The 17,651-nt window shown below is 43.7% G+C and overlaps 1 protein-coding gene across 1 annotated transcript in view; it reads left to right on the forward strand.

Annotated features, from left to right (window-relative positions):
* Nucleotides 1–17,651, forward strand: part of LOC126095072 (furin-like protease 2) — a 474,956-nt gene that overhangs the window by 382,675 nt on the left and 74,630 nt on the right. The window lies entirely within an intron of this gene.

Below are 17,651 nucleotides of genomic sequence, written 5' to 3' on the forward strand. Positions count from 1 at the left end.
CTAAATTTTGGTGATTCGTCCTTTAATCAGTGCGTGTTTCTTGAATGTTTCGGGATGTTCCGAAATATTTATTTTCGTGTAGAAGGCGTTCACAGGCGACACTTTTCTGCAGAAGGAAGATGGGAGCGAGTTTCGCTTTTGATGCCTACGGCGTAACATCTTACGGGCGCAGGAGAGCGCAATTGATTTGATGGCGTGGCTCTTTTACGGTTTCTTCTTCAATCGCTAGCCTGCCTTAGAGGACGGAAATGTGATTACACTCATTGTGGCCGAGGTTGAAGCACATGTGCACCTTTATGGCTGTAGGATGCGAAGACGCCTTTTCACTTCCTGCCAGGAGAGATACTAACAAAAGTGGTGTGGTAGGACCGTCAGTCGCGCTAAGGTAGTTCGGTCTGTAAGAACATTGCGTTTCGTGGGCAAAGTCCCAGTCTTTCACACAATTGTGAACTGTGAGCAAATTTCATATGATAATTCTGACAAAGAAACAGAATGTCACATCATCTGTTTTCGACTCTGGCGTCTGATGAAATTTGGCAGCAGCAACAGTTGTTCCGGTATCAACTGTGTTCTAAGAAGTGGAACAATTTGACTGTCGAATCATTTCCAGAAAAGATTTTATGTTATGCTGTCCATATTTCATGTGCTAAAAAGTTTTTTTCCCAGTCACCAGTTTACTGAAAGGTTTGATGTGGCCTACCACCAATTCCTCTCCTACGCCAGCCTTTTCATCTGAGACTTGCGCTTGCACCCTACATCCTCAATTATTAGCTAGGTGTATTCCAGTTTTTACCCTCTGCAGCTCCGTCTAGTGCCAAGGTGATTATTCCTTGATGCATTAACACCTGTCCTGTCCCTTCTTCTTAGCTGTGTTTTCCATACGTTCCTTTCTTCGCCGATTCCACGAGGTACGTTCTCATTCCGTATCTTCCCAGTCCACGTGATTTTAAACATTCTTCTGTAGAACCACACCTCAAATGCTTCTATTCTCTTCTGTTACGGTTTTTCCACAGTCCATGCTTCGCTACCATACTGTGCTGTGCTCCAAACATAAATTCGTCGACGTTTCCTCGTCAAATTAAGGCCTATGTTTGATAGCAGTATACTTCTCTTGGCCGATAATGCCCTTTTTGCCAATGCTAGTCGGCATTTTATGTCGTATTTGCTTCGTCCGTTACGGCTTATTTAATTAAATACTCGGAATTTCACTTAGCCGCCTTCGCATGCCTGTGAGCATAGTGCTTATTTTACAGCTGTAGAGATCATTAATGGTGCGTAACGTGTTCTTGTATATAAGTAAATTCGGAGGAGAGCTTCTGTGAAGTTTGGAAGGCAGGAGACGAGGTACTGGCGGAATTAAAGCTGTGAGGACGGGGCGTGAGTTGTGCTTGGGTAGCTCAGTTGGAAGAGCACTTGCCCGCGAAAGGCAAAGGTCCCGAGTTCGAGTCTCGGTCCGGCACACAGTTTTAATCTGCCAGGAAGTTTCATATCAGCGCACACTCCGCTGTAGAGTGAAAATTTCATTCTAAGTAAATTCATGTCGAATATAGGTAAATGTGCATATATTAATGTATATCATGTAGAATATTAACGCATATAGAATATTGTTTCGACTCAGAATCATATGGCTACCAGTAGCATCTGTTTGCGGCAGGTAAGAATCTGGCTGTGGAATCAGAGCTAACATTTTACGGGCAGCGCGACGAGGGTATCATACAGTTGTGAGCCATACGTCACGGATAATTGCTTACAAAACAGACGATGAAGTAATTTTCCAGCCCTTAGCATGTCATTAGAATGTTGACGTCACATTTAACCCATGCACTGACTTCTTTTTTCCGCAGTGAAAGACATTACTGTACGACTGTTTTTAATTCACGTCGTGTCAGAAGTAATAGTTCGAAAAAAAAAATATTTTTCCACCATTTATTTTCCAACGCGGGAAGGGTGGGGCATAATGACATAAGAACCTCTGGCATTTTGGAAGACGACTGCCCAAAAATTGGAAGACATACAGAAAACAGATACATTCTTATATCAGTGGACAGAGAATCTCTCCAGGTTCTTAATCACTTTACAGGTAGTCTATACATGGGCACTGTGTGTGTGTGTGTGTGTGTGTGTGTGTGACGCTGCAAACGTCGTGCTTGCAATTCGCTGACATGAACCACCTAGGAAGGCGGGGCAGCAGCCCGCGTTGCCTATTTGCAGGCGTGAACTAGTTCGATGCGACGATACGGAGCGATTGATTTGCCAAATTTTGTGCCTACAGGTATAATCTGTAATTACGACGACTTACGTAAACACCAACAGGCTTCCCTTTACTAGTAGGACATTATACATAATAAAAACATGCAACAAATTCCTACTGTGATAATCTACCGTGGGACGCATACGTCCCAGAGGTGGTGAAAGAGTTACGGGGGGGGGGGGGGGGGGGTATAAAATGACCTACCCCGAATTGAGAGAGAGAGAGAGAGAGAGAGAGAGAGAGGTACGATCTCAGACAGTCGTGAGCAGCTACAGGCAGAAGAAGATACGGACTGCAGTGAATTACGGTGCATGTCCAGACGTACGGATACCATGTACGCAACCACTTCAGTTGTGGGGAAACTGTCGTACACTGTTCGGCACCAGGACAAGCAGCAAGACATTAAAACATGCTGACTATGACCGGCTGGGTTTATGTGCAGTTTTCCACTGTAAAAAGTGAATCCTCTATTATTTCATATGGTAGCCGGAACAAACTGCACCTCAACACATTTTTCTCCGATGATTAGAATTGATGGTTAAATCTGGGCTGCTCCCCCATCTCTTTGTGATTTTTTTATTCAGTAAATGTTGTGTTGCACATAGATAGATAAAAGGGGCGATAAAAAGTTTCCGTTTGAGGGCGTTGCTACACCGTATATGCAACCAGCACAACTACGTTGCCGGTATATAAGCACCGACATGTAGGCAAGGAATTTGTGTGGCATTCGTGTCTTTCGGAAGTGCATTAGGGAAATGCGGAAATATGAACAATGGCGGCCTTATTATCAGATGCGTCCAAACAGGACCAACATGCTGTTACTCTTTTCTCGGCTGCCGAAGGACAAAGACAGGCAGACATACACTGGAGGAAGAAGGTGAATGGGGCAGCATGTGTGTCGGAAATCACAGTTGTGGAATGGTGCACCAAAGGGTGCTGCTGCTTCATAACGCACGTACCAATATCGCAAATGTCATAACGAAGAAGCTAGGCCAACTCAAGTGGAAGACACTCGAGCATCCGCTCCATGCTCCTGATCTCTCCTCACGCGACTATCTCGCCTTCGATTGCTTAAAGGCTTGTAATGGTCGACGATTACATTCGGACGAGGATGTGCAGCAGGTAGTTACGGACTTCTTCAAGCAGCAGGACACGGTGTTCTACCAAACGGGTTTCTTCATCTTGATGCATCGGTGGGACGATTGCCTCAATGCTCATGGGTATTTTGCTGATTGGCTTGCCGATTCCGGACTAAAGTCTTCGAACAGAAACTTTTTGGTCGCCCCCTTACACATACATACATAATACTCGATAAACTGATCCCAGAATTCCAACTAAGCGCACTCCCTTCTACTTTCAGCTTCCATCTTCCCCGTTATCTTACAGCCCTGATATCTTACAGCGACGTAGGAACTCCCCTTTGCGCCCCTAGTCCGTAATGTTAAAAGTGAGGCGTATTAACTTTCGTCCTCTAGACGGAGGAGCGAAGTCGATAAATAGTTCTGTGTATACATGTGAGTACAAGCATAACGGGTCCGGGGTACGACAACGTTGCAGACTCGTTCTCGCCTGTTCACTTTCAAGATCAAAATGTTTCTCGTCATTACCCTACAAAGATGTGTTTTCATGCCAGTGTGCTTTGAAACAGCGTTTCTCAATTGTTTTCTTCTTTTCTACATATTTCCTTGCTCTACGTTCCGAGGAAGTTTTTCTTCCTTCTCCGCCGTACTAACAGCGTCGCAACCTCGCTGCAGCTTTCCCCTTGATGGTTGTGCCCTCTCTGCGGCCAACCGTAAATTTCCTTGAAATAACGTGCCTGCTACCTCTTGCGATGGGGTTTTACGTTATTATAAAAGGCAGCGGACAGGAAAGCATTGTGTCGTGAATTCTGTGTCAGAAAGAAACGTTAAAAATTATGGCGCCTGTTTTGGCAGTAAAATATTTCTTTTACGAGGCGTGTAAAGGCTTTACGAGGCGGCTGTGGCGTCCTGCGAAAAGTGTGAATCGCGCCTCCGGACAAGTCAGGTCGCTGATAACTGCAGCATTCGGAATCTGTGAGCCGACGAGTTACTGCCTGGTCCGCTTCTTGTGTTTCCTCCGCAGTAACACTTCCCTGTATGCTTTCCTTGAAGTAACTGCCGAGGAAGCAGAACCCCCCGCCCCCCCTTTCTTCCCCTCTCCACAGGTTTCGACGGAGTTTGGAACGTAGTGACAGTTCAGTATGAGTGAGTGCCATCTTTGAGTGCACTCTCTGACGTCATACCGTGCTAGTACCTCGCGAGACAGTCTTTGCAGTCTGTGTGTCGTGGACGGACTAGAGTATCCCGAAGTGAGTGTTCTCTCGACAGCGACCACGACTCCAAAGTTTTATTTATTTGACTTACACCACATTGGGAATTGTCGTCGTCGTCGTCGTTTCGAGGACTGATTTGAGGTAGCTATCCATGGTAGTCAATTCTGTGCAAGCCTCCTCTTCCCTGCATTACGAGATTGGAGCACATGAGCGTGGCAGAGAGAAGAAACCAAAACTCCCTCAGAAGATAGACCAAAGAAATAGCAGAACGTAAGACAGAAATTTAAAAAGTAATGCATGTAAATCACTCTTACCGGGGTAATCACGAGAAGTATTTCCGACCCTTTTATTACCAAACTGACGTTAGCCTCGTGCCTAAGGATGCCTCCTATTAACCGATCAATTCTTTTAGTCACGTTGCTAATTAAATTTAATTTTTTCCCCCATTCGATTCACTCTATTCGTTCCATCCCTCTAATCTTAAGCATTCTTCTATAGCACTACATTTCAAAAGCTTCTGAACTGCTTCCTGTCAGCATTTAGCTTGCATACAAGGCTTTTCAGGTAGATTAACATTCGGTGTTTGCATATTTATTATTTGCTGAAACACTTTTCTTGTCCTTGCCAGTCTGTGTTTTTTATCGTTTCTACTCGGCATCGTCAGTTATTTTCCTACACAAATAAACAAATCTTCTGTACTACTTTTAGTTTTTCATTCCCTAATCAAATTTTCTTGGGTAAAGGTGATTTAATGCGACTACATTCCATCACTATCGTTTCACTTTTTGTTGATGTTCATCTTTTTCTCTCTTCAGTATCCATGCCTTTCAACTGATTTCCAATCCATTGCCGTCTCTAACAGAATTACAGTGTTGCTGGCAAACTTGAAGGTTTCTGTTTCTTGTCCTTGAACTTCATTTGCCACACATCTCTTTGGTTTCCTTTAATCTTTGCTTGTTGTACAGCTTGAATAACATTGTGGATGCGCTACAACCCTGGTTCATCTCCTTCTGAACTAATGGTGCTCCATGTTCATCCAACCTTGTAACTACAGTCTCGTTTCTTCTTAGGTTATAGATGGCCCTTCGCTCCCTGTTGTTTTATCCTTGCTGCCATCATAATTTGAGTGTGTCTGTTCAAGTGAAGACCGTCAAGAGCTTTCTCCAAATTGACAATTGCTATAAATGTAGGATTGCTCTTGTTCACTAAGACTGGTCGTATGTGTTCAGCAAGAAGTGGCATTGTGCGATCTGGAACATCGTATGCAGGTAAGCAATTGTCTCGTCTATGGTGTGGCATGTATCACTGCATCGCTGAAACCATCCATTGTCCATGTCCAATTTTCGACTGCTGTGCCCACAAAACGCAAGGAGTCTTTTCATGCTAACGAGTTCTGTTCGCCATGAGAGCTTCCCCGTCGTAAAAAAGGTAGCGTTCCAATTGCGGCTGGGGTCTACTTTATGTGAATGTCTAGGATTTTCTACTTAACAGTAACAAATGTATGTACGTCTTGTCAAGGAAATTACCCATTTGTACCATTTATTAGAATCGACTCAATAAATTTCATCCGTTTGTTGTGTACAGTTGGTTTCTATAAATTTGTTAACTAACCTTTGTACACGGCCAAGTAGGAATGTTTCATCAGATTACGCTGCATGGCTGCTCTCTAGGAGCACAATGCCTCAGAGCGACAATTAATCGAATTGTGCGAAGCTGAAGTAACTGTGCCACACACAACGTCATTCTTGACCATCAGACTAGCGGTTTCGCAGACGCCGATGACTTTTGGTGTGTGTGTTAAAACCTGCCATTCAGTTTAACTCTGAAGTAAGTCTCTATAGTAACTTCAGACTCCATGACTCGTTTGTTAAGAACAGCCATACTAAGATCAATTTATCCTGGGTACATGCGTAACATTTAAGAATCATGATAGAAGGTTGTATACATGGAAGAACCCTGGAGATACTAAAAGGTATCAGATAGATTATATAATGGTAAGACAGAGATTTAGGAACCAGGTTTTAAATTGTAAGACATTTCCAGGGGCAGATGTGGACTCTGACCACAATCTATTGGTTATGACCTGTAGATTAAAACTGAAGAAACTGCAAAAAGGTGGGAATTTAAGGAGATGGGACCTGGATAAACTGAAAGAACCAGAGGTTGTACAGAGTTTCAGGGAGAGCATAAGGGAACAATTGACAGGAATGGGGGAAAGAAATACAGTAGAAGAAGAATGGGTAGCTTTGAGGGATGAAGTAGTGAAGGCAGCAGAGGATCAAGTAGGTCAAAAGACGAGGGCTAGTAGAAATCCTTGGGTAACAGAAGAAATATTGAATTTAATTGATGAAAGGAGAAAATATAAAAATGCAGTAAATGAAGCAGCCAAAAAGGAATACAAACGTCTCAAAAATGAGATCGACAGGAAATGCAAAATGGCTAAGCAGGGATGGCTTGAGGACAAATGTAAGGATGTAGAGGCTTATCTCACTAGGGGTAAGATAGATACTGCCTACAGGAAAATTAAAGAGACCTTTGGAGATAAGAGAACCACTTGTATGAACATCAAGAGCTCAGATGGAAACCCAGTTCTAAGCAAAGAAGGGAAAGCAGAAAGGTGGAAGGAGTATATAGAGGATCTATACAAGGGCGATGTACTTGAGGACAATATTATGGAAATGGAAGAGGATGTACATGAAGATGAAATGGGAGATACGATACTGCGTGAAGAGTTTGACAGAGCACTGAAAGACCTGAGTCGAAACAAGGCCCCCGGAGTAGACAGCATTCCAGTAGAACTACTGACGGCCTTGGGAGAGCCAGTCCTGACAAAACTCTACCATCTGGTGAGCAAGATGTATGAAACAGGTGAAATACCCTCAGACTTCAAGAAGAATGTAATAATTCCAATCCCAAAGAAAGCAGGTTGACAGACGTGAAAATTACCGAACAATCAGTTTAATAAGCCACAGCTGCAAAATACTAACACGAATTCTTTACAGACGAATGGAAAAACTAGTAGAAGCCGACCTCGGGGAAGATCAGTTTGGATTCCGTAGAAATACTGGAACACGTGAGGCAATACTGACTTTACGACTTATCTTAGAAGAAAGATTAAGGAAAGGAAAACCTACATTTCTAGCATTTGTAGATTTAGAGAAAGCTTTTGACAATGTTGACTGGAATACTCTCTTTCAAATTCTAAAGGTGGCAGGGGTAAAATACAGGGAGCGAAAGGCTATTTACAATTTGTACAGAAACCAGATGGCAGTTATAAGAGTCGAGGGACATGAAAGGTAAGCAGCGGTTGGGAAGGGAGTAAGACAGGGTTGTAGCCTATCCCCAATGTTATTCAATCTGTATATTGAGCAAGCAGTAAAGGAAACAAAAGAAAAATTTGGAGCAGGTATTAAAGTCCATGGAGAAGAAATAAAAACTTTGAGGTTCGCCGATGACATTGTAATTCTGTCAGAGACAGCAAAGGACTTGGAAGAGCAGTTGAACGGAATGGATGGTGTCTTGAAGGGAGGATATAAGATGAACATCAACAAAAGCAAAACGAGGATAATGGAATGTAGTCGAATTAAGTCGGGTGATGTTGAGGGAATTAGATTAGGAAATGAGACACTTAAAGTAGTAAAGGAGTTTTGCTATTTGGGGAGCAAAATAACTGATGATGGTCGAAGTAGAGAGGATATAAAATGTAGACTGGCGATGGCAAGGAAAGCGTTTCTGAAGAAGAGAAATTTGTTAACATCGAGTATAGATTTAAGTGTCAGGAAGTCATTTCTGAAAGTATTTGTATGGAGTGTAGCCATGTATGGAAGTGAAACATGGACGGTAAATAGTTTGGACAAGAAGAGAATAGAAGCGTTTGAAATGTGGTGCTACAGAAGAATGCTGAAGATTAGATGGGTAGATCACATAACTAATGAGGAAGTATTGAATAGGATTGGGGAGAAGAGAAGTTTGTGGCACAACTTGACCAGAAGAAGGGATCGGTTGGTAGGACATGTTCTGAGGCATCAAGGGATCACCAATTTAGTATTGGAAGGCATCGTGGAGGGTAAAAATCGCAGGGGGAGACCAAGAGATGAATACACTAAGCAGATTCAGAAGGATGTAGGTTGCAGTAGGTACTGGGAGATGAAGAAGCTTGCACAGGATAGAGTAGCATGGAGAGCTGCATCAAACCAGTCTCAGGACTGAAGACAACAACAACAACAACACATGCGTAACGCGTTAATGTTCAGCATTATGGAGAATTTAAAAATGGTTTTAGATCTCAACAAAATGGGGTATTGGATTAGTTGTACACGGCCACTTGTAGTTGTGGTTCTGTCTGGTTTAATGGAAAAGAAATAAACGCGAAAGTGGACGTTCCTAATTTGGATGGCAATTGGATATACTTCTCAACACCCTCTCCCTCTCTCCCTCCCTCCCTCCCTCCCTCCCTCCCTCCCTGTTCCTGTCCGTCTCCTCCTCCTACCCCCTCTCAGTGCCCATTTGCTCCGTTCTGTTCTGTGTGTCTGTTTCCTCTCACCCTGTTGTCCATCTTCTTTTCGCACTCACCTCCACCCACGCACCCACCCTTCAGCTTAAGCCTTGTTTGTTGCTATTGCAGTTTCAGATTCTGTGGTAATATTCCAATCTTAAGCCGAGCAGCCAGAAATACTACTTCCCTGTTCTGTATGAAAACCGTCTATGAAAAAGAAAACAGTACATTATTGTGTATACAGTTCATTTTAAAAATACACTCCTGGAAATTGAAATAAGAACACCGTGAATTCATTGTCCCAGGAAGGGGAAACTTTATTGACACATTACTGGGGTCAGATACATCACATGATCACACTGACAGAACCACAGGCACATAGACACAGGCAACAGAGCATGCACAATGTCGGCACTAGTACAGTGCATATCCACCTTTCGCAGCAATGCAGGCTGCTATTCTCCCATGGAGACGATCGTAGAGATGCTGGATGTAGTCATGTGGAACGGCTTGCCATGCCATTTCCACCTGGCGCCTCAGTTGGACCAGCGTTCGTGCTGGACGTGCAGACCGCGTGAGACGACGCTTCATCCAGTCCCAAACATGCTCAATGGGGGACAGATCCGGAGATCTTGCTGGCCAGGGTAGTTGACTTACACCTTCTAGAGCACGTTGGGTGGCACGTGATACATGCGGACGTGCATTGTCCTGTTGGAACAGCAAGTTCCCTTGCCGGTCTAGGAATGGTAGAACGATGGGTTCGATGACGGTTTGGATGTACCGTGCACTATTCAGTGTCCCCTCGACGATCACCAGTGGTGTACGGCCAGTGTAGGAGATCGCTCCCCACACCATGATGCCGGGTGTTGGCCCTGTGTGCCTCGGTCGTATGCAGTCCTGATTGTGGCGCTCACCTGCACGGCGCCAAACACGCATACGACCATCATTGGCACGAAGGCAGAAGCGACTCTCATCGCTGAAGACGACACGTCTCCATTCGTCCCTCCATTCACGCCTGTCGCGACACCACTGGAGGCGGGCTGCACGATGTTGGGGGGTGAGCGGAAGACGGCCTAACGGTGTGCGGGACCGTAGCCCAGCTTCATGGAGACGGTTGCGAATGGTCCTCGCCGATACCCCAGGAGCAACAGTGTCCCTAATTTGCTGGGAAGTGGCGGTGCGGTCCCCTACGGCACTGCGTAGGATCCTACGGTCTTGGCGTGCATCCGTGCGTCGCTGCGGTCCGGTCCCAGGTCGACGGGCACGTGCACCTTCCGCCGACCACTGGCGACAACATCGATGTACTGTGGAGACCTCACGCCCCACGTGTTGAGCAATTCGGCGGTACGTCCACCCGGCCTCCCGCATGCCCACTATACGCCCTCGCTCAAAGTCCGTCAACTGCACATACGGTTCACGTCCACGCTGTCGCGGCATGCTACCAGTGTTAAAGACTGCGATGGAGCTCCGTATGCCACGGCAAACTGGCTGACACTGACGGCGGCGGTGCACAAATGCTGCGCAGCTAGCGCCATTCGACGGCCAACACCGCGGTTCCTGGTGTGTCCGCTGTGCCGTGCGTGTGATCATTGCTTGTACAGCCCTCTCGCAGTGTCCGGAGCAAGTATGGTGGGTCTGACACACCTGTGTCAATGTGTTCTTTTTTCCATTTCCAGGAGTGTATATACAATGAGAATATATGCGTTGCGAGGCTAGATAATTAGCTTCATTGTAACGTAGGAAGTAAAGCATAACTCATACGAGTGCGTTAAATGGCACATTAAACAACAGAATAAAACATATATAAAAACAAAGAAAACATGTCAGTGATGAGCCAAAGGTAACCATTAAAACAGTTACCAATTCCGCGTAGCATAACACAGCACATAAAACAGCACTCCAGATGTAAATGGGAGAAAAATTTTTCTGATGGTTAAAACACCCCGCCATCGTAGTGAAAACCGCAAAATCTGAAATAAATTGATCCAGAACTTTTTGAGATTTTTAGTAACAAAGTTTTTTCTTTATATATTACTCATTTACATATTACATATATTTTAAAAATAAGTATGTGAGAAAGTCCGTATTCGAATGCTGCGTGGTTCAAAATTTCAAGTAAATCGACTTTTCGAGATTTAACAGTACAAACACCCTCGGACAATAGGATAGCAACGGTCTGCTATTATTTTTATTTTTTAACAGATCAGAACAACAAAACCGGTAACGACTGAATATAGTCCCGCGAAGGGAACAGAAATACTGTTGACCAGTTAGGCGCACCATTATTTATGAGTATTGTATGCATTTTCCTAACTATTACTTTGTAACTTTTATTTCTTGTATATCATCCTCGCACTCAACAATCGATGCGCTGTTGTGTACTTGTATTCGATCACGAATATCGAAGATTTCAGTGGCTTTACCTCATTATCGCAAAATATACACACGCCTAAATCCTGACAGGCAGTGTTTTTTGAAAAGCACTACCCCATCATCATTGAAAAATGCCAGTTACACTAGTGCGTGTCCTCTTATCAGCGAGCTGAAGAAATATTGTCTTATTAGGTCAGCGAGCAGAGACTATCGACACTAGTCTACTTCTGAGCAGGACACTACTTCTGTAGGCTGTGTGTAACGGCACTTATCAGATGTTCCAAAGAGGTATCCGTAAGATAAAAAAGGAAGCAACGCGCTGAAGCAGAGATGCTGTTAGATGAGATGTGACTGTTAATTTTTTAAGTTGGCAGAAAGAGAGGACGCGAACATTTTATCGCTCCTCCTATTGTAACAGTTTCATTAATAATATTGGATTTTGGGTTAATATAAATAACTTAATACGAAATGTAGTGTCTCTATATTTATTTGACAAACAGCCCATCTTACCACGTCGAAATATGAGTTCCTTTCATTGGGCGACACGGTCAACAATTAAGCAACTTCTACGGGTGCTGCATTCAGGACGACCATCGCAGCAGAAAGAAGGGAAGAAATTCCCCATGGACAAGATAGTACAGCTGAGAACATTTACTGTTAATTATCCTAGAAAGTTTTTCAGGTATGTTCGATGGTATCTGTTCGGTAGCCGACCGTAAAAGCATTTCATTAACTTCGATTTAAGACTTCACAGTTAAGTCACTAAACATTTCCAGTTCAAAAACTCTAATTCACTATCCAGTCGGTAGCGAAAATAGAACATCATACATGTGTTAGAGCTGATGTATAAGAGGCTGCGTTGGACTTCGAAGTGAGGCGCATTGTTCGGGTCATCTGTTATAACCGATGCCCAATGACGGATCTCATGTGTATAAATCCGGCGGGCTTGTGATTTTATCGGTAGGTGGAACTAGTTAAAAGTGAAAATTGCATGGGCTTGAGGCTGCTAGAGGTATTGCTGATAAAGTCTTAATAGAACGTATTATCGCGTTTCCGTGAAAGGCGCCTTCATCTGCGAACAGTGCAACATGTGGGCCCTTCCAATCCCGTGCTCGGGTAATTACAAGAGTTGGGCAGTTCTCATTAGCGAAGGCTGGGCGCTCGTTTAATCCGCTGTGCGGAACTGTGCGCGTTTGTATTATGGGCGCAAGCAGCGGCGGCACAAGCTGGCCTTTAGGAAGCAATCATCGCGGAAACGCGTCCCTTCCTCAGACCGCCACACCAAAGCATGCCGGCCTTTTCCTAATTATTTCGGTGGAAATATTTTAATTAAAATGATTACTTTTTAATAAGTTAGATCTGTTGAATATTTTCTGGCAGACTTCTCAACTTTTATATACCTCGCCTTTAGGGAACTCGTTTGTTAGCCATGTAATTTAAATTAGTATTCATTTGAGAGCAGAGCGCGGCACACGGAATGTCGCACTGAATGGGAAAGAAATCGTTCCGTGTATTCAAGTGAAGAAAAGCGCCACAAGCGCATCTCCGGTGTGTGCACTAGCAACAGACGAGGCGCATACTTGCTCGCAAGCATTGCTACAGTCTCATGATGATTCGCGATGCATCGTCTGCACTCATGCTTTATTTTAATTGTGCCTCTTCACATTGTCTTTTCCTTTGTCCTTTTTTGTTTAGGGACCCTTAACGTGGCTTCTTAACAAACAGAACCGCATTGTGTGCACTTGCGTTTCAACTGCGGATAACGTTACTTATTTACAGTGAAAAACACACACACACACACACACACACACACACACACACACACACACACACACACTGCTGTTGCTCCACCCAAATTTTGACAGCGAACCGACTCCTTTTTGTCATTATCTTGGGACATATTTAAGTGATGGCCATAGGAATATCGTGCCAAAGAGACAAAGGGGGTGTTATGAGGCTAACTGGAGTGTTCAGAACCAGTCTAGTTGAGTTACTGCTTGTGATTTCATGCGTATTACCAATTGATACTACCACAAGATATCTTGCTGCCTCACATTTGCTCGAGAATGGCGAGCTGGACCAGGTCGAGGCGTTAACCTCGAATGGAATGCGTACACGTTATAAAAATGAATGTATGTGTAATTGTATGTTCCACATCTCCTCCAAAACTGCTGGACAGTTTTCAACCAAACTTGGTACATATACCCCTTACTGTTTGGAAACAATCCCCATGGAGGTAAGAACTACTTACCTATCATAGCTCAGTAGATACGACGTCATAAACACAGAGACGCGTGAAAATCTGCCTCATTATGCATGACGATTGAATTTACTACTTGTTTGCTACTAACTCTGTTCGCATCATATTTTGCAGACAGTATCCACATTTGCCGCTGAATGTACGTAAACAAATACAATATTCAAATGAAATTATAAGGTTCCAGAGATTTTTTTCAAGTTTCATACATCTGTTCCGTGTACAATCAGACTGAAGCGACGAATGAAAATCTGTACCAAGTGAAAGTAAATTTGGATTGAGGAAGGAGGCCTGCTAGAGTAGTCTATGTAGTTCAGCAAAGCCAGTGTGCGAGCGTGGCGTAGTGGTTAGCGCATCTGCCTAGTGAGCAGCAGAACCGGGTTCGAATCCCATCCTTGGTACAAATTTTCAATCGTAGCTTCAGTGTGCACGTAAAATATATCATGTACGACTCATAGTTAAAGAGCCATGACGCAATGAACTTAAGTGTTGCGTGAAAAAATTACGCATCATGTATGAAGCTCTACTACATTCATTCTTTACTGAGACAACTACAGTCCAATAAAATTAAGGAATCTCTGACACCTGGCAGCACTTTAGACAGCTTTCAACTGCGGAGCACAAACTGCTGTAGGCGAAAGCAATAGCCAACTGTAGAGTTATAAGGAGGCGTTGCCATAGAGACGTTTACAAAATCGCGAAGTATCTGCGCCCAACATACCGAGGCTGTCAGAGGTCTTTGTACGACTGTTCGCAATTTCAAAGGTGTATCCACGAATACATGGAAATGAAATTTTTTCTTTATTACACAACACACACATTTAATTTTGTTTTCGCTTCTAATAGAAAATTGACAAAAGGAATACCCGGGTAGTGCCTGGTTTGACAGCTAGTTCGCAGTAAAGATCAGCTGAGATGTTGGCAGGTGGATACGTGGAAAAGCGACTGAAATTCACCTGATAAGGGATGGCGAGTCTGCGAAATCATCATAAACACCCGGGAACGGCTAAAGCTACACCATATTTCACTTAGTAGAGGCATGATTTAATTATTGACTGGGCACGGCACTTACAGCACCCATAGAATTCGGCGCCACAGGGGGGAGCGTGTGACTGGAGAACAGTAGGCTCCTCAGAACACACAGCACAACCTGCATAGATGAGAGATAACACAAGAAAAGCAATAACACTTTTTTCATTCTGTAGTAATGTGTTTTCTGTAGTAATGTGTTGTAATGGTTTCGATTATTCAGAAAATATGAGCAGAGCAGATTAAGTGCCATTTAGGATCGTAGTTTTCCTTAGGCACCACTCCTGAACTTCACAAATTTTGCGGAATGTACTCGGTGGCAGTAATCGTAGTCGCTGCTACTTAGTTTATTCCTGTTTCTAGGCTCGAGTTCAATTACTAGTTCTATATGTTTTGTTAATAATAGGTTTTTATGTACATTTAGTTGTAAGTTAGACTAAATAATTAAAGTATATAATGTGAATTTCTAAGGAACATTTTGTAGATTGCAACCCATTTTTAGATAATAAGACAGTGGGCTTAATATATGTACCAATAAATAAGGGGAAATAAGTAAGGCCATAGTGCATTTCGCTCTTAAGGTAAAGGCAAACAATAACACTAACACAAGTTTTTATTATTTTCATCAGCCTTTTGCGTAAGCAGCTTAGAATGCTAAACGAACTTCCTTACGTGACTCCCTGCACTGCGCCATACCGAGCGAGGTGACGCAGTGGTTAGCACACTGGACTCACGACGGTTTAACCTGCATGTGGCCATCCTGATTTAGGTTTTCCATAATTTGCCCGAATCGCCACAGGCAAATGACAGGATGATTTCGTTGAAAGGGCACGGCCAGATCCTTCCTCATCCTTCACCAACGCGAGCTTGTGCTCCGTCCATAATGACCTCTGTATCGACGAGACGTTAAACACTAATCTCCTCCTTTACCGCTATGTCATCAGAGATAGTCGCACGACTACAACAGGGAAGAACTCCCATCTGTAGCCGACGTCACTAACAGAGGTAGACAGAATGAATCCTGTTGTCCTAAAGTCTTTAATCACTTGTATTTCGTCAGCAAGGACACGTCTCCTAGTTACCGTCCTTCAGTTTCCTGGTCACAATTCCAAACTCTCTCAAGCAGTCTGTGGTGATAAGGATGATGGGCTCGGCAGCACACTTGGTCCTAATTGACGGTAGCGGCACTGCACTACTACTGGTCTATTGCCACCCCCCCCATCTCCTCTCTCTCTCTCTCTCTCTCTCTCTCTCTCCCTCCCTCCAAAAGCAAGGAATGAATTAATGTTGTAACCGGCACGACTAGGACTGTTGCGTACAGTATGTATTTGTTACTGATTAACGAATACTCCACTACACTGGAAATATGGTTTCCTTACTAAAATGTTTACTTCCCCGCACGCAGTTTGTGCTCCGTGGGGCGGAGTCGGCAGTTCGGTAGTTTTCGTATTCCTCCAGTTCGTCGCTCTCTGCGGAAACGGAGTAACGGAAGCGTTTCCTCTCAACCTCCTGTCTTACTTCCCGCACGTTTGTTTCACGTGATACTTCTGTTCTGTACGTTAACACTAACTCTTGTCCCTTTTTGACATATTTTCGTTATTCAGTATTTCAAACAATACTCCAGAACATAAATTTGTGCACACAAACAACGTTTTAATGGGAATTACAATATTCATGGGCGTCTTCAGGTGTGACTTCTTCTAAAAGAATGTAGTATCACGACGCCTAAACGTATATATTGTTAACAAAAAATGTAATTACAAGAAGAAATGCTGCCCTTCAACGAATTTCTAATAGGAAAACACCTTCAACTTTAAAAGTTGTAGTTCTGAATGGGTTGGTAGATTCGGAAGCATTGTGGCAGATGCAACGCCACTTCACACTCCGTGATTCCCACGTCGTTTCGCTTGGAACTTCGTGTTTCATGCGAACTTTGAACATCTTCGTTGTGTTTTTTTTTATTTTAGGTATCAGATCGATATGTTTTGGGAAAAAAGTCGAAGAGGTATTTCACCTAGCGGTGATTTTCCTCACTTCTGTGGTTCGGCAGTTGGACATTTTTAAAAATTATCAAATTATCTCTGCTATATTTATTCGGTAATCAACATATGGTTACTTCCTCTGAACGTGTACTTACTTTTATAGTGTACGTTTTGAATAGACCCATATCCGACACACACACACACACACACACACACACACACACACACACACACACACACACACAAGTTGTAACCGGCACGACTAGGACTGTTGCGTACAGTATGTGTTTGTTACTGATTAACGAATACTCCACACACACACACACACACACACACACACACCACACACACACACACACACAGACAGAAAAGTTTAGCCCAACTTATTTTTCTACGAGTGTGACCGGGGATGTTTAAGTTTGGTCCGTTCGTTTGCACGAGTCGGACTAGAGTACGGCAAGGGATTAACAGATTTGCGGGAAGTGCCCGGAACACAGCTACCGTACATCGCTATGCCGTGCTACTGCAGTGGTCGGTCGCCGTACGGCAGAATTGATTGTAGTGGCATATGTGAGGCAGTGACATAGCGATTCGGTTTCTAATTATTTTGATGAGGCAATCAGTTTAGTTCTTATAACTACGTCAGCTGTTAGTCGTAATGCCAGTATCGTCGTGGTGGCGACTGTTTATCAGCAAGTAGGAGAGGAAAAAGCTGCTCAGGAAAGAAATCCCACTCAAAAGACCCTTTCAGGAGCACGATCATAGCCACAGCTTGAGTGGTTAATAAAAAAGTGTACATTTATAATGACTGCGCCAGTAAAAACTTGCCGTTCCCTTTCACAGCTCTACACTGCGCACAGATAAGCATTTCCTGTCATCTGATGAGGAAAGGATCAATACACTTCATTTCATATTTCTGCAAATCCTAGTACAGTGATGTACATGGGTCACGACTCCCGGACATTCTGTTA

Source organism: Schistocerca cancellata, chromosome 8 (assembly GCF_023864275.1).
Source record: "Schistocerca cancellata isolate TAMUIC-IGC-003103 chromosome 8, iqSchCanc2.1, whole genome shotgun sequence".
Lineage (NCBI taxonomy): Eukaryota > Metazoa > Arthropoda > Insecta > Orthoptera > Acrididae > Schistocerca > Schistocerca cancellata.